Source organism: Pithys albifrons, chromosome 9 (genome assembly GCF_047495875.1).
Source record: "Pithys albifrons albifrons isolate INPA30051 chromosome 9, PitAlb_v1, whole genome shotgun sequence".
Lineage (NCBI taxonomy): Eukaryota > Metazoa > Chordata > Aves > Passeriformes > Thamnophilidae > Pithys > Pithys albifrons.
The window spans coordinates 37,904,061-37,923,181 of record NC_092466.1 but is presented as its reverse complement, the minus strand read 5'-3'; the positions used below and the strand labels follow the sequence as shown (position 1 = coordinate 37,923,181).

Sequence of the window (19,121 nt, the reverse complement as noted above, 5' to 3'; positions counted from 1 at the left end):
TGAGCTGCCAAATAATCCCATAAAGGTTGGTAGGTTCCCAAACTTACACTGTCCCTGTGTCCTGTTCAAGGCCTTGGAGACATCCAGGCAGGAACTAGTGAAGGGCACCTGGATTAGAAAGGCAGAGGCTGCTGGTCACCTCTTGGAGTAGTGAGATAAGTAGAGGATTTCTTTGGGCAGACAGGCAGGGGTGATATTCCCAGTGGACAGTCCCTTTTCCGAGCTGGAGGTCAAGGACAGAGGCATCTCCAGATGGTGCTTTGCCTTGGTGTGTGTGCCCTGCAGACTTGCAGGAGGGGAATTTAGCTTTTATTTGCAAGAAAATGCCTGGTCATGTAGCAGGTAGAACTGAACAAGCAGCACATCATATCTGGGTCAGATTGAGAGCCTGTTGACCACAGAAGGTGTAGAAGGGTGCACTGTTCAGCTTGTGGGAGCCCCATCAGTGTGTGGTGAGCTTGTAGGGTGGAGAGGGAAGGTAATTATGGATGTGTTACTTGCACCGATAATAATCGGGAAGAAGACTGTAGGCTCTAATACAGCCAAGAGTGCCAGAGCTGACATGCAGGAATCCTGCTTCTCCCTGGATGAGGCTGGCCAAGGAATAAAGGTCAGATGACTGGGAAAAGCCTTTCTGGCACCAACATGGTGCTGTCTGCAAGGGAATTGCATCTCTGCAGCCAGCTGCTCGCCCCAGGAACCGGCCAGTTTGGGCTTTTCTTGTTTGGTTGTTGTTTGGGGTTTTTTTCTCGTGGCCTGGTAACTGTCCAAAACACACCCCAGGGGTGTCTGGTTGCATCCAAGGGATTCCCTTTCTGGGAAGAAACTGATGGAGCCTGTATAAGGCTGAAGAAGAGCTTATACAGGATATGTTTGTGTGAGGTCTTCCTGTGATCCTTGAGTCCCACAGTCTTCACCATGGAAAAGCAAAGAAAAAAGGAGTTTCTGCTCCCAAAGTATTTATATTGGAAAGTGGTGCTTCCCATGGGAATCCATGTCCCTTCCTTTCTAAGGGACTTGCTTTCTTGCACAGTCTGGTCTGATGTGGTGTAATTTAATGCTTCCAGTACAAGAGGTTAAACAGTGATTTAAAAATAAAAATCCCTGAATCTCAGAATGACTTTTGAACTAGGACAGGCAGGAGAAAATCCCTGTGTGGATTATTTGGTCTCTTGGGTTTTGATCTCATTTTTCATTGGCCCTAAAATCATCCAGAGGTTAAAATTAGAATAATAAACATTTACAAGGGAATTTTCTACAGCCAACTTTCATTTAGCACTGAAAGCTGTGGAAAGCTGTGGTCCATTTTGGGCTACTGAAGTCAAACTGACTTTTCTCCTGCTTTATTTTAGAGATGCATGATGGATGGGGAAGCTTGAATTTTCCTTTCCATAGTGGTGTAGCAAATAGTCTTCAGCTGTCTTAACAAGTAGTCATGCTCATAACAGCAACTGAGTGGTGGCTTATGGGGTGTATGTTGATATTGCAAGCATTTTTTGAATAATTGCAAGGTTTTTGCTGCCAAAATCCCCTTGAATTTGTAACATCATTGATCACAGAAAGTCCTGTAGCCTCCCTTGCACGGGAGAAGGAGCTGCCGTGTCTGTCTCGGGTGTATTTAAGGAAGGAACGCTGTTACTTTTGTCAGTACATAAAGGACCCCAAACTCTGTTGAGGTTCCTGTTGGGTGAGTCTGTAACAAAACTCTGGCTGTGTTGGTTTTATTGTTGATCATCATTCATGAAGTTAGGGTTTGACATAAGGATGTTCCCTGTACCTTAGCTTACAGGCTTTTTTGATTCAGGACCACTCAGCAAATACATGTTGGGGAACAGGTTGTAGCTGCCTCTGGTGTGATGTCCAGGTTCCAAATGGGCTTCTTTGGAGCACGCTGGACTGCTGTACTGTTTCTATATATTCTTTCTCTTCATGTATGTGCCTGTCCTCTTGGTTTTATTTCTCCAATACCCACGACAGTCGTGAAACTCCAGCCAAATGTCCACTTTTCTGCTTGCACAGGCCCCTCTGGGTGCATCTCACAGTAATGTGCTGGACATGCAGTATCCCTGTTTGTGTTTGCTGTGTGAGTGTCAGATGCAGTCTGCTGGCACCCTACAGCTTGAGTGTGGCCGTTACAGGGGGTAACACGTACAAAACCCCCCTGGCTGCACCCAGATGTGCTTTAACCAGTACAGATTCCTGAAACCTGCTGCACGGTGCTCCTTGGAAATAATCTGAGTGCCAGCAGTAGCAGGGAGATGAAACACAGATGGAAGGGCTCAGTGTTCCAGGCCTCCAGGCAGGAAAATATCCCCAGCTCATCAAAGCAGCTCCTGGCACTGCTCCACGTAAACAGTCCCTGTCTGAGGCTGTTCCCCACTGCCCACAGCCCAAATGGGTGGTTTGATTGGGCTGCTGGTGAGATTAAGCTGCAGATTAATTGATTGTGAGTAACCATGAGCGGTTTGCTTATGGAGAATCACCAACCTTCCCTCCTTGATAGGGCACATGGATTTTGGGTGTGCTTCTCTGAGAACCACCTTCCCTGATTTAAGGAAGGCAATGCTGATGCACATTACAGAGACAGGGCTCTAATGCTTTTATGGCAGGGAGGAGCTGAGTTGGGCTGTAATTAGCAGCCTCTCTTTTCCCTTGCAAGTCCAGAGAGAATTCTGGAGTTATTTCTGTGTTTAGTTGGTTCTGCTTTATTTGCTTTAATTCAGTATGAAATAGAAGCTTATGCTGCCCAAGAGAAAAGTATCATGTAAATACGGTTTGTTGTGTGCTGAGAGTGCTGTAAGTGTAAAGCAAGTCCGTTGCCTGCCTAGGATGAGATACTTTGATGTTTGGAGATGCTGGTCTAATCTTCATGTTCACAGCTGTGGGGCTTTGCAAGACTAAACCATAAGTGTGCCGAGTGTCTGAGCCCCTGTGCAGACCTGGAGATCAATGTAGGGAGTTTGTTGTTTCAGGGCTGCCTCTTTGTGCACCTGTTCATACAATCCCAGGGTGGTTTGGGTTGGAAGGGCCCTTAAAGCCCATCCAGTGCCACCCCCTGCCATGGGCAAGGATACCTCCCACCAGCCCAGGTTGCTCCAAGCTGTGTGCAGCCTGGCTTGGGACACTCCCAGGTATGGGACAGCCACAGCTTCTCTGCCCAACCTGTGCCAGGGCCTGCCCACCCTCCTAGGGAAGAATTTCTTCCCAATATCTGCCCTAAATTTCCCTTCTTGCAGTTTGAAGCCTTTCCCCCTTGTCCTGTCACTCCAGTTCCTGGTGCAGATCCCTCTCCAGCTTCCCTGTAGACCCTTTCAGATACTGACTCTACCATGAGGTGCACCTGCTTGGAGCAGGGGCTGGACCAGCCAGAAGTCCTCTGTAACCCAGGATGCTCAGCTGGTGACCCAAGGCTACCCCTGGAAGACACCCGTGGGAAGAAGCTGGAGGCGTGGATGGCCCTAAATCCCTGGGAACAAACATGTGCAGCGAGTCAGTTTAAAGCTGTAGCAGCATCTTTCTTTGCTGGGTGAGGAGACCAGGAGTGCTGTGGCCACAGCTGTGACAGTTGCCACGTCCCAGCGGGGCTCTCCTTCTCCCTGCTCAGCCCCCAGCCTGCTCTCTCTATTTGCAAAGAGAGGAGGAGGAGAAGGAGGTGTGCCAAACTGAGAACCAGGCAAGACAAGTGTGCTAACGGTTGGGTACAGATATATTTTATCCTGAGTTTTCATACACAACCCTTAATTCTGCATGGAGTCTTCCCTGTTCCTCCTTTTTAGGGTGAAATCTTAAAAAGGTAGGATCAGTTTCATATTTCCCTCCACTGCTGATGACTCCCACTGGCCTTTTTTTGCCAGACCACCTCCAGCTGTGGCAACAGGGAATTTTAAAAAATTACAACTTTATATCTTGCCTTAAAATCAAAAACTTTAGAATTTCAGTTCTTACAACAGCACGAAATAGTTGTCTGTCAAGTTAATGAAGATTTTTAGCTAGTAAAAATAGATGCTTTTTTTTCCTATTCTAGAGGATATCTGTGTCTGACTCTTCTTGCTGTGTTATAAAAGAGGATAATCATCCTCTGGTCTTTAGAGGTGATACAGAGCATTTGTGGAGCTGAGGGCTTTTTTTTAAAGCATTCATCCAAAAGGTGATGCTTAGAAAAAAATTCAAAAAAAAAGGGCAGAAGGGAGGAAAAAATTGAGATGAGAGACAAAGGGAGCTTTAAGGAATCTGGTAATACCCGGCAGTCTGATGAAACACCTCCTGACTGGTCTGTTCCTGGTCTCTGACCCCTGTGTCACATTGAGAAAGCGGGATTTGAGCCAAAACGTAGCAAAGGCGAGTTAGCAAGTGCTAGAAACTGAATCTTAACCTCAGGAGTGAGATCCAGCACGTGATAGTTGTTCTGATGGGCTGGGTGTGACCTGTCAGTGCTGTGGCATTGGGGTTGTGCCGTGGGTGGTGCCTTAGACAGGACCCAGATGCTGCTTCTCAATACTTGTGTGTGTGATAAATCATATCCAGGGCCTGAAAACGAGCAGAATCACAGGCTGAGTGAGGTTTGAAGGGACCTCTAGACGGTCATCTTGTCCAACCCACCCTTGTCAAGCGGGGTCAGCTAGAGCTGGTCACCCAGGACTGTTTGCCAGACCCTCCCCAATGTGTCCATGTCTCTTTTCCATTGAGGAGGCACTTCAGGAGTGGTCTCCAGTGCTGAGGACAGGGGATAGGTCACCTCCTCGACCTGCTGCCAGCACTCCTCCCACTGCAGCCTGGGATGCTGGTGGCCTGCCCTGGTGCCTGAGGTCATTCTGTCACAGTGAAAGACTTTGCCTCTCCCTTATTTGAACCCCATGGGGTTCCCGTCTGCCCTTTGCTCCATTTCATCCAAGTGGCAGTGTGATCCTCTAGGGTCGTTGCCACTCCTCCCAGTTTTGTGTCACCAGCAGATGTGCTGAGGCTACACTCTGCACATCACCCAGGTCATTAACAAAGGGGTTAAGTGATTTTTGGCTCTTCTACCATCAACCCTTGGGTAGACCTCTAGTGTCAGTCCTCCAGCTGGACTTTGTGCCACTGCCCACATCCTCCTGGGCCGTTCAGCCAGTTTTCCATCCGCCTCCCAGCCTCCTTGGCTAGTCCATACTTTCCCAGCTTGCCTGAGGGTGTGATAAGAGGCCGTGTTTAAAGTCCTGCCAAAGCCAAGCCAGACAACATTCCCTTCACTCCCCTCATCCTCTGAGACAGCTGTTTCATCCTGGGAGGAGGTTGGGCTGGTGAAGTGTCACTTCTTCCCCTTCATAAATCCATGCTGACTGCTCCTGATCACCCTCTTGTCCTTGGAGTGACTGAAAGTGCTTTGCAGAATGAGCTGTTCTTTCCCAGGTACAAAGTGAGGCTGACAGACATGTAGTCCCCCAGATCCATTTCCATTCCTTTCTTGAAGGCAGGAGTGACGTTTGCTTTCCTCCACTCATCAGGAACCTCTTCCAATCACCACAGCTGTTCAAAAATCATTCAGTGTGACCTCACAGTGACACCAGCCAGCTCCTTCAGCACTCTGTCCATTCCATCTGGTCCTGTGGGCTGAAGCATGTCCAGGCTGCTGTTCCCTAACCTGATCCTCTGCTACTAAGGCTAATCCTTGTCTGGACTTCCCTGTGGTCTCAGGGGTCTGCAGTTTGTGAAGGTTGGTCTTACTGTTGCCCTTCACATCCGTTGCCAGATTGAACTCCAGGTGTGCTTTGGCTCCCCTAGCCCCACTCCTGCATGGCGAGTGTTCCCAGATTGCTCCTGGATCACCTGCTGCTGCAGCAGCTTGCACTTGGCTCTGATCAGGAGCTCCTTGCTCCTCCTGTAGTCCTCCTGCCCCCTCAGCTTGGTTACCTGCTTGTTGGGATGAACTGTCCTCCAGCGAGGAGGAGGTGAGCCTTTAGTATCAAGCAGCTCGTTTTTCTCCAAGGCTGCAGCCCATGGGATTCTTCAAGCACATCTCTGAAAGATGCCAAAGCCTCCTTTTCTAAAGTCTTGTGTCTGTGATGCAGCTTTTTTTCCCCCAACTTCTTCTTCTCCAGGTCCTGAGCTCCACCATCCCATTGTCACTGCAGCCAAGGCTTCTCAGACCTTGGCATCCCTGATCAGTTCTTGCTTGTCTGTAAGGATGAGGTCCTGCAGAGGTCCTGGGACACCTGTGTTAGGAAAATGTTATCAGTGCACTCCACACAGCTCCTCCATTGCTCCTGCCACGCTGTGTTGTCCCTCCAGCCCATATCCACAGTGGTCAAAGTCGCCCATGAGCACTCATCCTGGTCTTCCTAAGGAACCTGTGCATCCAGATGCACCACATCCCAGGGATCACCCTGCAGGTGCACTCAGACCTCCCGCCCCTTTCCCGTGCTGCCTGCAGTGGTGTCAGGACATTCAGAGGGGCACTCAGAGCTTCAGGTTCCCAAAAACAGTACTGGGGCTTTCTCCATGAATCACAGAGTGGTTTGGGTTGGAAGGGACCTTCAAGACCACCTAGTCCCACCTTCTGCCATGGGCAGGGACACCTTCCATCAGCCCAGGTTGCTCCAAGCCCTGACCAGCCTGGCCTTGGACACTTCCAGGGATGGGGCAGCCACAGCTGCTCTGGGAAAACCCTCAGTGTGCTCTCCAGGGGTGTGTGTGTGTGTGCAGGAGGCCCCCAAGGTGGGGCTGGCTGTGCAGCAGTGTGTGAGCTGCCAGGGTGGCAGCCTCTGCCCAGCAGGAATAGCTGCCTCCTGGCAAGAGCCTGGGGTATGTGAGAGCCTCCCTGTTACTGGAGGATGTGATATTTCTCTTGGACCTCTTTAGTGCCCGAGTGGACGCTGTGCGTGCAGCTTCAGGAAAATAAAGGCTTTATTTCTGTCTGACATCCTCCCCACTTACGTCGTTCCCAATGTAACCAAGCCTCTCCAGAAGGGCTGCTCTCCCTCCTTCTCCTCTGGCTATTTATATCCCTGGTGACGTTGCAGGAGTGTTTGCTTTGGAAAAAATCTCTCTGTCTGAGCCAAACCGAAACCAAACCTGCAGGATAAAGCGTTTCTTTCTTCTCCTCTTCAGCAGAAGGGAGGCCTGGAGAGGGATAGGAAGGGATCACCTGGGAAGGAAGGACAGGAAGCCTGTGAAGGTAAACGGACTTTCTCTGTTTGACTAACCCTGTGACAAACACCCCCATGAAACTGTGAACTTCTCCTTCTGGGGGTGGAGATCTGAAACACTGGGGTGGTATTTTAGGGAGGACCTATGAAATGAGTTGCTGAAAGCCTCCAGGCTGAGAACAGTGGTTCTTTAATAATCCAGCTGGGCTGTCTCATCAGCTGCTTGCATGCACAGCATCAGAGTGCAGGGGTTGCTGTCGCTGCTCCTCGGGTGATGCAGAGAAGCTTTGCCTTCTCCCCCTCTCCCCAGATATTGTGATTGCACTGTGGAAGTGATTTCATTACAGTAAAACTGAATTTTGAATCACCATTAGCTTTCTAAGCTGTTCAGAGCACTGGCTCTGAAACTTGCCCAGTCTTTCTATTTTCATTGTGCTCCATCTGAATCTAAAATAAGGAATTTGGGTGATGGTTTTATGAAGGTGCAGACTGAATAGTCTGTATTGTGCTTGTAGGGTAGCTTGCAAAATCAGGGCATTTACTTTTGGTTAAGGGCAGGTTTCCTGAGGTCTCAAGCTGCATTTGCTACTTTTTGCTGCTTGCGAGCTGTGAAAGACACAGAAAGTAACACTTCAAGGTTTTTAAGTGCTCAGTGTGAAGCTGATCATGTTTTTGCAGAAATGCTAATCTCTGAGCAAATCTAAGAGTCCTGCAGAAATAAACAGCCAAGAAAGCACGTCTGCCTCTCTACAAAGTTCAAGTGTTTGCCTTCACCCTGTTGTACTCCCTATTGAATATTTTTAGCTCATAACAGAATAGCATTTTTGTGAACTCTGATTGCAGGGTGAAAACCTGACGGTGATTTTTATGGAACATAACTTTATGGAAGTTCTGTGGAAATGTTTTGGATGAGTGCTCTTTGTGTGTATGGGGAAGAAACTAATCTCTTCTTACTGCCCAAACCCAGAGTGTGCAGCACAATGGTGTCCAAGTAGTGTCATCCTTTGGGAGCGGTTAAAGGTGTTTAAAAAGAAAGAGGCAGTTTTTTGATTCAAGGTTCCAAGAGCATGGGAAGGCTATTGGTGTCCCCAGTTGAACATACAGGTCTGTCCAACATAATTTGGGTGGAATTGGCTCCGGTTATTTCTGTGTTTGTGGGATCCACCAGGAATAACCCAAGAGGCAGCAAGGTTATCAGAATCATGGAATGCCAAGATGGTTTGAGTTGGAAGGAACCTAAAAGATCATCTCATTGAACCCCCTGCTATGGGCAGGGACACCTCCCACCAGCCCAGGCTGCTCCAAGCCCTGTCCAGCCTGGCCTGGGACACTCCCAGGGATGGGGCAGCCACAGCTTCTCTGCCCAACCTGTGCCAGGGCCTGCCCACCCTCCCAGGGAAGGATTCCTTCCCAAAATCCCATCTGTCCCTGCCCTCTGGCAGTGGGAAGCCATTCCCCTTTGTCCTGTCCCTCCAGACTCTTGTCCCCAGTCCCTCCAGCTCTCCTGGAGTCCCTTCAGGCACTGGAACGGGTTCTCAGGTCTCCCTGGAGCCTTCTCAAGGTGAACCCCTCACTGTCCCAGCCTGTGGCTCCAGATCAGAGGGGCTCCTGTCCTCAGTCCATCTTCATGGACTCCTCTGGACCTGCTCCAGCAGCTCTACATCCCTCTTATGCTGGTTTCAAGCAGAATGATTCCTCTCTGTCCTCCCGAAGAGGCGTTTTTGAAGGTTTGGGGTTTGAAAGCACATGTGTAATGTTTCTGGTGTGACTGGTGTCAAAGGCAGAAATGTGAGTGTGAGCACAGTAAATGCCAGCCAAAATATATCTGTTGAATGCCAGGGGAAAGAAATTTGGCCATGTCTTGATTGGGCTGCTCACTGTATGCTGCAGTGTAGTGTAATTATGTTGTAAACACAGTTTAGAAGAAGAGAAGCTACAGCTGCCCCAACCCTGGAAGTGTCCAAGGCCAGGTTGGACAGGGCTTGGAGTCACTTGGGCTGGTGGGAGTTGTCCCTGCCCATGGCAGGGAGTGGAATGAGATGAGGTCCCTTCCAATCCAAACCATTCTGTGATTCTTTGCCTTGTGAGGTCAAAGCTGCTCAGACTGAGCTTTGGTGGGAGCAGGTTGAAGTTCTTTCAGGTCCTTATTCAAGTTAGTACTTGGTATTGTAGCCAAAGACAGATAATTCAGGTGTTTATAGGAAAGTGTCCATGTAAGAAACATGGAGTTGGGATTGCAGTGAATGCTGAATTTTTGAGGGGATATGTGTGCTGAGAAGCGGAGTTTTGATGGTCCTGGTGGAAGGACTAGGCTGTTATTTTTAATGCTTCTTACACATAGCTGATACTTGAACATCCTTTGGGAACAAACTGGACTGGAGGTCAGGGTTAGAAAAACAAGGTCTAACAGACCAGTGCCTAAAAATAGGGACTGGGAATGTTTTTATCACACTTTAATCACTGGTAGAGATAAAAGTGCATTTAGATTTTCTCTGGCTTACACCAAAACCAGCCCGTGTCTGTGATGGAATTGCTGTCTGTCCCCTCTTTTTTGGGAAGAGCATAAAGGGGACATACAAACATGCTTCTCCAATAAGCCCTGTCAGCCTTTTGGTTTAATGCTCCAGCTTCCTGAGCATAACTTCATCTTTCCAGCTCTGCATTTACCTGGTCATACTTTGGACCCAGGTGAACTGGTGGCACTTGCAGTGGAAGTCACAAGAGGAGGGTGTGTGCTGGAATGTTGGGATTGCACAGCTCCCTGTCTGTAAACCACTGACACAGAATGTTGGGAATACAACACCCCCCATGGCCCTCACAAATAGCTCCTTATCACTTCTGTTGTGTTGTTCCCTTCGTCCTTGGAATGGAGGAAGCGGATATTTGAAGCCCTACTTGGCAGTATTAATTCACATCTTGCTTATTAATGAAGTCTTGCTTATTAATAGGTATGTCAGGGCTGTTTAACCTGTGAATGTTGACTTCCAGTTACAGAGGGAAAAAAGGGGAACCGCAGGCAGGGATTAATCAATAACCGGCTCATGTTTCATCTTGAGAGTCTCTGAGTGGCATCTGCAGCCTGGGTGTGGGAGAGACAACAGGTGGGTCAGGTGTTTGTGGTGGCAAACATCCTGCTGAGGTGCCACAAGGAGCTGTATTCTCTGTGCTTGGTGAGTCGAGTGAAGTGCAAACAAACACTAAGGATGTGGAGACTTAGTTTATGTTTCACAGGAAAAAGCCACCTCCATACCCGGGAGCCCTGCTGTTGATCTCTGGCGCGAAACATCATCCTGTGTTAACTCTTGCAGTGGTTTTTGGATGGGTTTATTTCTGGGTGTTGTTCTTTTAAAATGTGCTAATTTTTCTGGTACTGGAAACTGCTGTTTCCTTTAGATCTTCCAGATGAATAAGAAATTCCTTTGAAGAGCAGGAGATAGCATCGATAGCATCAGCAAAGCCACACTTAACCAAGCCAAGGGTGTTTTCCTGGAAGGTCCTTGGTTGCTCCTTGGATGACAGCAGCAGCTGGCATCTGTTATGCCATTCTGTGATCCTGGGAATGGCCAGCTTGGTCTGTCAAAGGCTTTAAAGAAGCCAGAGCACCAGATTTGTGCCAATCTGCTGGTGTGCAAACCCAGCAGCCTCATAGCAAGGTGTGGGGCAAATAACTAAGAAATTAACTCTTCTGATGGAAAAGTCAGTGGGACACCAGTCTGTGTCCCATTCCAGTATCTGTGGTGAGGAAACTTACCTGTTGCCTGCCTGTAATCAGAGGCCTTTTGGGCTGAAATGTTGGGTTTGGAAGAAATATACCCACATTGGTGTTCTGAGGCAGTGACTTCTTTAACCAGAGGATTTTAACACACCTGGGTAGTGAGACTTCTCAGAGGAAAAAATAAGTGGCCCAGAGAAGAGTGGCATTTCCCACACTTGGAGTGCTATAGCTGGATATGGGATGCAGTCACTTGGGAATAACACCCTGCCCTGTGAAAAAATGTCCTTTTAGTTGAGTGGGTGAGTTTGAAAAGGGTGTCTTGTTTCTACTTTTCTCATTCATGGAAAGCTTCACTCTGCCAGGTTACTCTATAGGTTTAAACTCTTGCTCTGAACTGGCCGTGTGATTGCAGATGCCCTGTATGGCAGTGAGCTGCCATTCCAGGGTGCCACTGTGTCTTCCTGTGCTCTGGCCTTTGGAGAAGTGCTGGGTGTTCCCTTAGAAAATCTGGGCGTTTCTTCAGGGACCTTGAGGTCAGCCCCTGTGTGGAATCAGGAAGAGCAGAAGGCTGGGCACACCCTGCAGCCCAGGGAGGCACACCTGGGGAGCCAGGTGATGGATTTTATCCACCTGCAAAGATTAGATGAGAACTCCAGAAGCTGCTTGTGTGGCTTGGACAGCACGTGAAGACTCCCTTCTGCTGGTGGCCCTCCAGGATGTGAGGGGATCCCACTGTTCCTCCTGCCATCCCTTTTCCACGTGCCAGCCACAGGGAGTGTGTGTGATCCCTTCTGGGGGTCAGAGGACAAACACGTGTCCAAGCCCAGCAACACGTTCCTAGTGGGGGAGGAGCTGGGAGTTTCCAGCAAGTTTTCCAGAGGCCCCTGTGTTGCTGCCAGACGGTGGGGTGGATCATCCTTTTGCAAGGGGTTTCTGAGAAACCTTCACTCCTGCACATGTACAAGTGATGCTGGAATTGAAGGGATTCTGTCCAGGGAACTCGGTTCAACTTGAAAGCAGGCTGAGCTTTTTATAGGAGAAGGGAGAGGAGTGTGGTTTCTGAGTCACGCCTTCCATGACGAAGCATTCCTGCCGGGAATCCTCATTGCTGGAACTCATGAGCACATCAGCACTCTGGAATCTCCCCTCCTGTCACCAAACACAACCAAACAACACTTCACCTGGCACTTCTGGAAATGATTGTGATAATACTTCATAGATCTCAAACTCAACTGTTTCATGTTTTTTAGTATCTATCAGAACCTCATGAAAGTCAATTTAAGGGCTTTGTTTTAAATTTTCAAAACCAACTGTGCATTAACAGCCTTGCATTTAAGTTGTAATGGCTGCAATACAGATTAAGTAGTTATTATATATAACAATAAATATTCATGTTATAATTAGGTAGGAAAGGTGATAGATTGGCAGTGTCCACTGCACACCTTTTTTTATTTTTCCCCTAGTGGCTATTTTTGCATCTTTAATATAAAGGGCTTCGTTGCCCAGGGTAGAGGGATTGGAACATGATCTTTAAGGTCCCTTCCAAGCCAAACCACTCTGGGATTCTGTAATTTCTGGATCATAAAGCAAATGTGCTGAAAGGTCTCTGCCAAAGCTGTTGAAAACTTAATGGTGTCTTCGATACTGTTTCCTTTACAAAAATATTTCAGCTTAAGAAAAGTGTTTTAAAAACTCATCTTGCAGCTGGAAGGGATGATAATCTTGATGTAAATAACAAGCAACAAGATTTCTTTAAGTGAGCAGGTAGGCATGGTTTTAATGCAAATCAAGGTCAGAATAGCCTTTTAATGCTCCTGTAGCATGTTTTTTTCTGATGGTATCAGTGACCAGCTCAGGCTACTTGAAGAAAAAACAGAAAGATAAAAAGACAAAGTTTAGAGGTTTGGGGGATATGTGGGGTGGACGTATGGATTTATATTGCTCATGTGCAGCCATGTGAACACATCTCACCATCCCGGTGCTGTGCCCGTTCTGTGCCCTCCTGGCAGGAGAGACCCTGAGGGGCTGGAGCATGTGCAGGGCAGAGAATGGAGCTGGGAAGGGAACAGAGCAGCAGGAGCAGCTGAGGGAGCTGGGGGGGCTCAGCCTGGAGAAAAGGAGGCTCAGGGGGCACCTTCTGGCTCTGCAATCCCTGCCAGGAGGGGGGAGCTGGGGGGAGGTTGGGCTCTGCTCCAGGGCACAGGGACAGGAGCAGAGGGCACGGCCTCAGACTGGGCCAGGGGGCACAGCAGCAGGAATTTCTGCCTGGAAAGGGTGGTCAGGCCTTGGCAGGGGCTGCCCATGGAGGTTTGGAGTGCCCAGCCCTGGAGGTGCCCAAGGCAGGACTGGCCGTGACACTCTCAGTGCTCTGGGCTGGGGCACAAGGTGGGCATTGGGCACAGGGTGGGCTCCATGGGCTGGAAGGGCTTTGCCGAGGTGGACATTGGGCACAGGGTGGGCTTGGAGATCTTTTCCAACCTCAGTGATTCTGTGTTTCTGTAATTCTGAGTAGTTTTTTATTACTTGCACTGAACTTCCCACCTAATCTGTTCATACCTAGTTACTTTATTGATAGGTGGGAAATGAAGGGGCTCAATAGACTCTGACTTTTTCTGATGTTTAGGCAGATTTAAGCTGTCCAGGCAAGGACAGCCTTTCCCCAGCAAGGCTTTTGGAGGGATGCTCTCCTGAGGGATAAGAAATATCAGTGCTGAAGGTTGGTAGTAGCTATTTCTTTTCAGTGCCAGCAGTCATCCCCAAATCTGGTGTTGTGTCACATTGCTCCTGCCCTGGTCAGGGAAGGCGCAAACAAAGCAGCACTTGGTGACTCTCTCTCTTCTTCAGGAGTTTTGTGGTCATTGCAGCCCAGTGTGGAAAGGTGGAGATGAAACAGAGCAATAGGCAGTGAACTGAGGGCAGTGATCTTCAGTCCTATAGAAAGAAAATTATGTCATCAGCTCGGGCTGTCCTCTGGTTCAGCCCTTAGGCTAAATATGCCCTGGCTGGATTGTGTAGGAGCAAAAAACTGCCTCTTTGCATGTCCTGTGGAGGCATTCATTGTGGGGGTTTTAATTTGTTTAGGATTTTGCAGGGTGTTATGTTGTATCTGTCTGGACATATACAGTATTTAAATGCATGTGGTTGAAAAGATGTTCCCAAAGCTCACTTTTAATTACCTGTAATACTCGTCAAACTGTCCTCTCTTCTCCTTTCTGGCCCCACCTGACTCGTGGGAAAACAGGGCTGGCTTTGTTATGTGCCTTGAGGTCACTGAACTCACACAGTCTTGGATCAAGGGGAAAAAAGTATTGCCAAGATAAGATCTGCTGGAGTAACAAAAGAGCAGTTCTGTCAGATATGAACACATTCATTGTGAGAAGTGAGTTATTAGGTTGGCCTCTGTCCTTACCAGGTGATTTCTGCTGTCCCATGATGTGTGTGGTGCCCCAAAGCATAACGAGGAATCCATGCCCTGTAGTGTGTCTTCTAATTAATCCTTTGATTCCTCATGTGTACACTCAGTGGGAGGGATTTACAGAATTGGTGCTGATAGAATTGCATCTCAGAAATCTTTAAATACTGAGTAATCACTAATTTTATTCCAGAATCCCTCCTGGAAAGCAGGGTGAGGTCAGGCAGATGCATCTGTTGAGTGTTGTGGAGCTGTTACTAAAAGACTGCAGGAAAGAAAGCACAGGGAGCTCTTGCTAGTGGCTCATCCTCACTCCCTGTCTCTCCTTGGATTTTAAATTAAATGGGCTGAGTTGGACTTTACCATGGGCCATTTTTACTCTTCTGGACTTTATGGAGGAGCTGATGGTGAGCACATTGTTTCATTGGATACTCTGCTTTCTCCATGTGTTAGGAAGGAGCACTATTAAAAACCCCCAAACCAGCTTCTCCTTAAAGATACTTGTTTTCTGTGTGAGGAGATGAGTATGGAAGGATTTCTGTGCATGGCTCCTGAAAATACTTTCCCCACCCTGTATTTCTTCGATGTGGCTCTGCAGATTCCTCGGTAATCTGGCAACAGGCTCCCTCTCTTGGGATGGAGTTCAGAAAACCTGATGCTGCTGTTTGTTAGTGCTGTTGCCTGGTGGGGTTTTTTTTCTACATGATTCCATCTGTGGAGTGGAAGCAAGCTCCGACTTCACTGCTGGACAGGCTCTCTGTTGCACACAGTGGCCAGTGGAGTCCTTACTCCCATGTGAGCTGCTGGAAAATGCCCTGCCAGCGCCACTCAACCCTCAGCCTTTCCAGCTTGTGACTCAGGCTGCCCCGTGTTGTGGCTTTGTCCTCAATTACACCAAATCCCCACCGTCCCCAGGCCAGCAGACATCCCCTGCTCCCTGTCACACTCCTCCGGGATGCTTGGCACTGTCCTGTCCCCCTGGATCTGTTTGCGGGAGGTGCTGGTCCCTTCCAGTCCTTGCTGTGTTTTTTGGGATAGGGGTTGGATACCTGCCCGGGCTGCTGGGGGTGGCAGCAATGGGATCACTGAATCACAGAACTTTCTAGGTTGGAAGGGACTCACAAGGATCATCGAGTCCAACTCCCCAAAACTTTGTTGCAAGCTTGGGGACTTTGTTGTTTTGCATTGTTTAGTGTGGTGAAATACAACTTTTTATTCTTTTTTGTGGAGTTGGAGGTTATTTTTTAGGGTAGTGCTTAACATCTGGTATTTATTGGAAAAATGAATCCTTCCTCCCTGCATTGACATTTTCAGCTTAATGTGAGGCTTTCAAAAGTAACGCCAATTCGAGGCATTGCTGACACACATTAGGGATTGACAGACCTCAATTTCTGGCATCGGTCTCTCTCCCCTCCTTTAGGTGCTGTTTGCTGGCAGGACCCAGCGGTGTTGCAGGAGCTGGAAACTGCAGCCCTGTGGCCGCCTCCTCCTCCTCCTCCTCCTCCTGCTCTGCTGACGCACGGGGAGGGAGATGCCGAGGAGGGAGCAGAGGGTGAGCCCTCTCTGTGTCGCCTCTCCTGCCTCCCCTCCCTTCCCTTTCAGCACTGAGGAAGCCCAGCACGGCGAAGTTGAAAGGCAACTTTGAAGGTGGAGGAAGTTGTGCCTGGTGAGATCCCGGGCTCTGGGAGCTGCTCTCCCCTGGAACTCGCAGGCGCCTCCCGGCTTCTCCCTCTCCTGTTGCCGGGAGCTGGGGCTGGCAGCTGGAAAGGAGAGTTGGCTGCTGTTATCCTGATTTCCATGAGTGAGTAGCTCTCTGAATGATCCCTTTTTTGTTAGAAGGCGTGTTTGCCTGCTGCTGAAGGGCTGTGTTTTGGGAGCAGGAGGACTCTGGTACAGTAAAATCTACAGCACAGCTTTTGGGGAGTCACTTGGTTCTTTTTGGTTGGGTGTTGTTTGGTTGGGGTTTTTTTAAGTGATACTTAAGCTTGTGCTTTGTCTCTTGTTTGCTGCTTGGTTTTAGTCTTAGTGTAATTTGGGGTTTTTTTAAATGGGACCGCAGTTACCTGTCCAGGTGTGTGACCCTGCCTTGTCCTCCAGAATTGTGTGCAGAGTCTGGCAGTGAGTGTTTATGAAACAGTAGGAGCAAGAAGGGATTTTAGTCATTCTGTGAGGTTTTATGGTAGCTGCACCAAAAACATTCTGTGGTGTTTTATACCACCTGAATGCTGTGGCTGTAGAGGAGGGTGACCCTGGGTGTGGAGAAGAGCACAGTGAGTCACTGGGAAACCAAAGAAATCCTCTTAGGGAGCTGAAGGTGCTGTCGTGAGAGGAACAGCACTTTATCCCTCAGCTGAGCCTTGGATACCCAGCAGTCTCTTTCCGTGGGCTGTGATCCTGTTTGTGTATTTTGGGCACAGCCACCTTCCCTTCTCATCCTAAACCTCTTTGGAACACAATGCTTTAATCTGGAAGCTTTCTAATAGATTTACAGTGATGAGTCAATCTCTTTTTACTTGACTGCTGGGGAAGAAACTGGACAAAGTGTCTGCAGGAGCTCACTTGTGTGTATTTTGTACACATATATTTGTGTATATGCACACATAGAGTCATACACACAGAAGAGCTACTCCAGGTGCTGGTTGTCAGTCTGTGTGTGTCTCTGGGCATGTGTGTCTATATAAAACATGGTTTTTAAAGCAGGATGGGGTAAGCAAGCTTAGAGAAGTACGAATTTCTTCCTGCTCTGCCTCCTTCATTTGGTTACGCAGATAAAGGCAGGAAAGCAAACCATAACAAAACCATTTTATCAAAACTAATCTGGTTGCAGCACTGTCAGGTAAATTATTAACCCACAGGTCTGGTGCTTGGAAAAGCTGTTAAAGAGGTTTCTTGCCTCTGAATCTCCTGTTTTCCAGGAGGTAAGAAGGGAAATTACTTGCAGATCTTGGTTTTGGTGTCTGCTGCTGCTGTCGTTTCTGTACTGGTTAATAAAGTGATGTTGTCCAGTGGGTTAATGATGGGAGAGGACCTGCTTCCTGTGCTTTTTCACAAAAGAGCAGCTCCAGCTAAGGCAGAGGGAAAACACAGCATTTACTTACCTGTAAATACTGTAACTCATTATTGAAACCTCATTTTCAATGGGTTTATGGCTGATGGGCTGTTTTACTCAGCACCTTTGTTTCCCTGGATCCTGTGATTTGAATTTGTTTGAGCTCTGAAGATCGGCTCTGGGTCTTGCTGTGCTCAGTTCCACACCAGACTTCTGTTGTGTTTTGTTTCTGTAGGCATTTAAGAAATGGATTTCTCTGTGGTATTTGATACTTAGAGTCTGTACAGTCCTGTCTGCATTTGCTTTACACTTTGATTGATCGTGTTTGCAATAAGTTTACGTTAAGCAAGTAACTTGAACTACAGAAAATATGTAGCACATGGGGAACAGCAAAAGTAGCTTCATTTGTGATGTTTGCAGCCATTGCCTGAACAAATGAAAAAGGACTCAAGAATGGCTTAAGCTGTTCTGGTTGCCCTCCCCAGGCAAAGCACAACCTCCCTTTAGGTGCCAAGCTCTCATTCTGACTGTCTCATGCCAGAGGTCTGCAAGGAGATTTTCAGACACCTCCTGATGGTCCTGATAAGACCCTCGAGGGCAGATCTCAGCCAGAGCTGCTCGATGGTGCCCTGCGTGGCTCAGCGCCCTGCACTGCCTGTGCTCCCTGTGCCCGCCTTTCCTGCCACCTGGGAAAGCTCCAAACTGCTCTTGCAGCGTAGGAAAGTGCCCTTTTTGCTTGGTTAACTTTACAGCCTGGTTGCACATTAGCTTTTTAAAGCTGAGCTTTTTAAAGTTGTCCTACCATGTGAGGAGAGAACTTGGGCTTTACCCTGCGTCTGGGTTACACCTAATGCCAAGTGCCCGAGGGAGGAGACACCCAAATCTGGAGGAGAAGATGAATCCAGACCTTTCTTCAAGAGGTGTAAGTCTGTGGCAGAAGGCCTCTGTGCTGGGGACACCCCAGCAAGTGCAGTTGGAGTTGGTAAATGCTGGTGTGCAGTAGGCAGGGTGGTCTCTCCATCGCTACACTGGCCTGGGCAGCCGAGTCCCTTTGGAATCTAAGCCTGTCTTCTTTGAGTTTTTGGGGACAAGAGGTGCTTATTGGCATCCCAGCCAGTTTACTTGAGCCCGGAGGGTGGCAAGTCCTTTGGGCAACCAGGTTGCCACGCTATGTGGCCACAGGGGACAGGGAGAAAGGAGCCAGACCTGTTCCCCCTGTGCTGCCTTGTGAGTGCCTCTGCTTCCCTTGTGCACTTGGCTCTGGCCAGGGATGACTCTCTGCCAGGAGAACTAGCCTGATGGGGCACTGTGTCTCCAGCTGTCTGCATGGCGGGGCGGGGGGGGGGGGGGGGGGGCAATGACTCTGGTTAAAATTAGAAAGGCATCTTAGGAGATTCGAGGTACAGTTTCAACACAGCCGCTCCGACAACTCTCTGCTGCCACCGAAAGGGGAAGGAAGGGCTCCTCCTGTTGGTGTGCCTGTACAACCGACAGGAAAAGCAGGAAAAACACGGGAGAGGAGGGTGGGGAGAGAAGGGAGGAAGGAGGGGAAGCCCCTGGGAAGCTCTGCTGGAACGGGTAAGGCGAGCCCAGGTGTGCAGGGGTCGCTGCTGGGTGCAGGTGAGCAGCTTTGGAAAGTCGGGGTTCAGTCACAGCTGAGCTCTGGGTTGGTCTCCCCAAGTTAAGGGCAAAGCCTTGAGGAGATTTACTTTGCTGCTTGAATTGTTCGTATTCCCATTTTACGGGGAGAGTTATATTTTGGGAAAAACCCACAAGTACTGGGGTGTTAATTTCACTGTCTGAAGGTGGATGTCCTGCTTGGTT

At 48.7% G+C, this 19,121-nt stretch overlaps 1 protein-coding gene across 12 annotated transcripts in view; it reads left to right on the top strand.

The window, feature by feature from the left end:
- Window positions 1-19,121, top strand: part of SGMS1 (sphingomyelin synthase 1) — an 89,319-nt gene that overhangs the window by 37,906 nt on the left and 32,292 nt on the right. For 3 of the 12 annotated variants that reach the window (XM_071563262.1, XM_071563270.1, XM_071563264.1), the window contains exon 1: window positions 15,756-16,049. The exons of 4 other annotated variants lie outside the window; for them this stretch is intronic. The gene's annotated coding sequence lies outside the window, so the exon portion shown is untranslated. Of the gene's footprint in view, window positions 1-7,054; window positions 7,151-15,755; window positions 16,050-18,141; window positions 18,220-19,121 lie in introns of those variants that run through there. 5 more of the 12 variants (XM_071563268.1, XM_071563263.1, XM_071563271.1 and 2 more) reach the window with 4 other exon arrangements.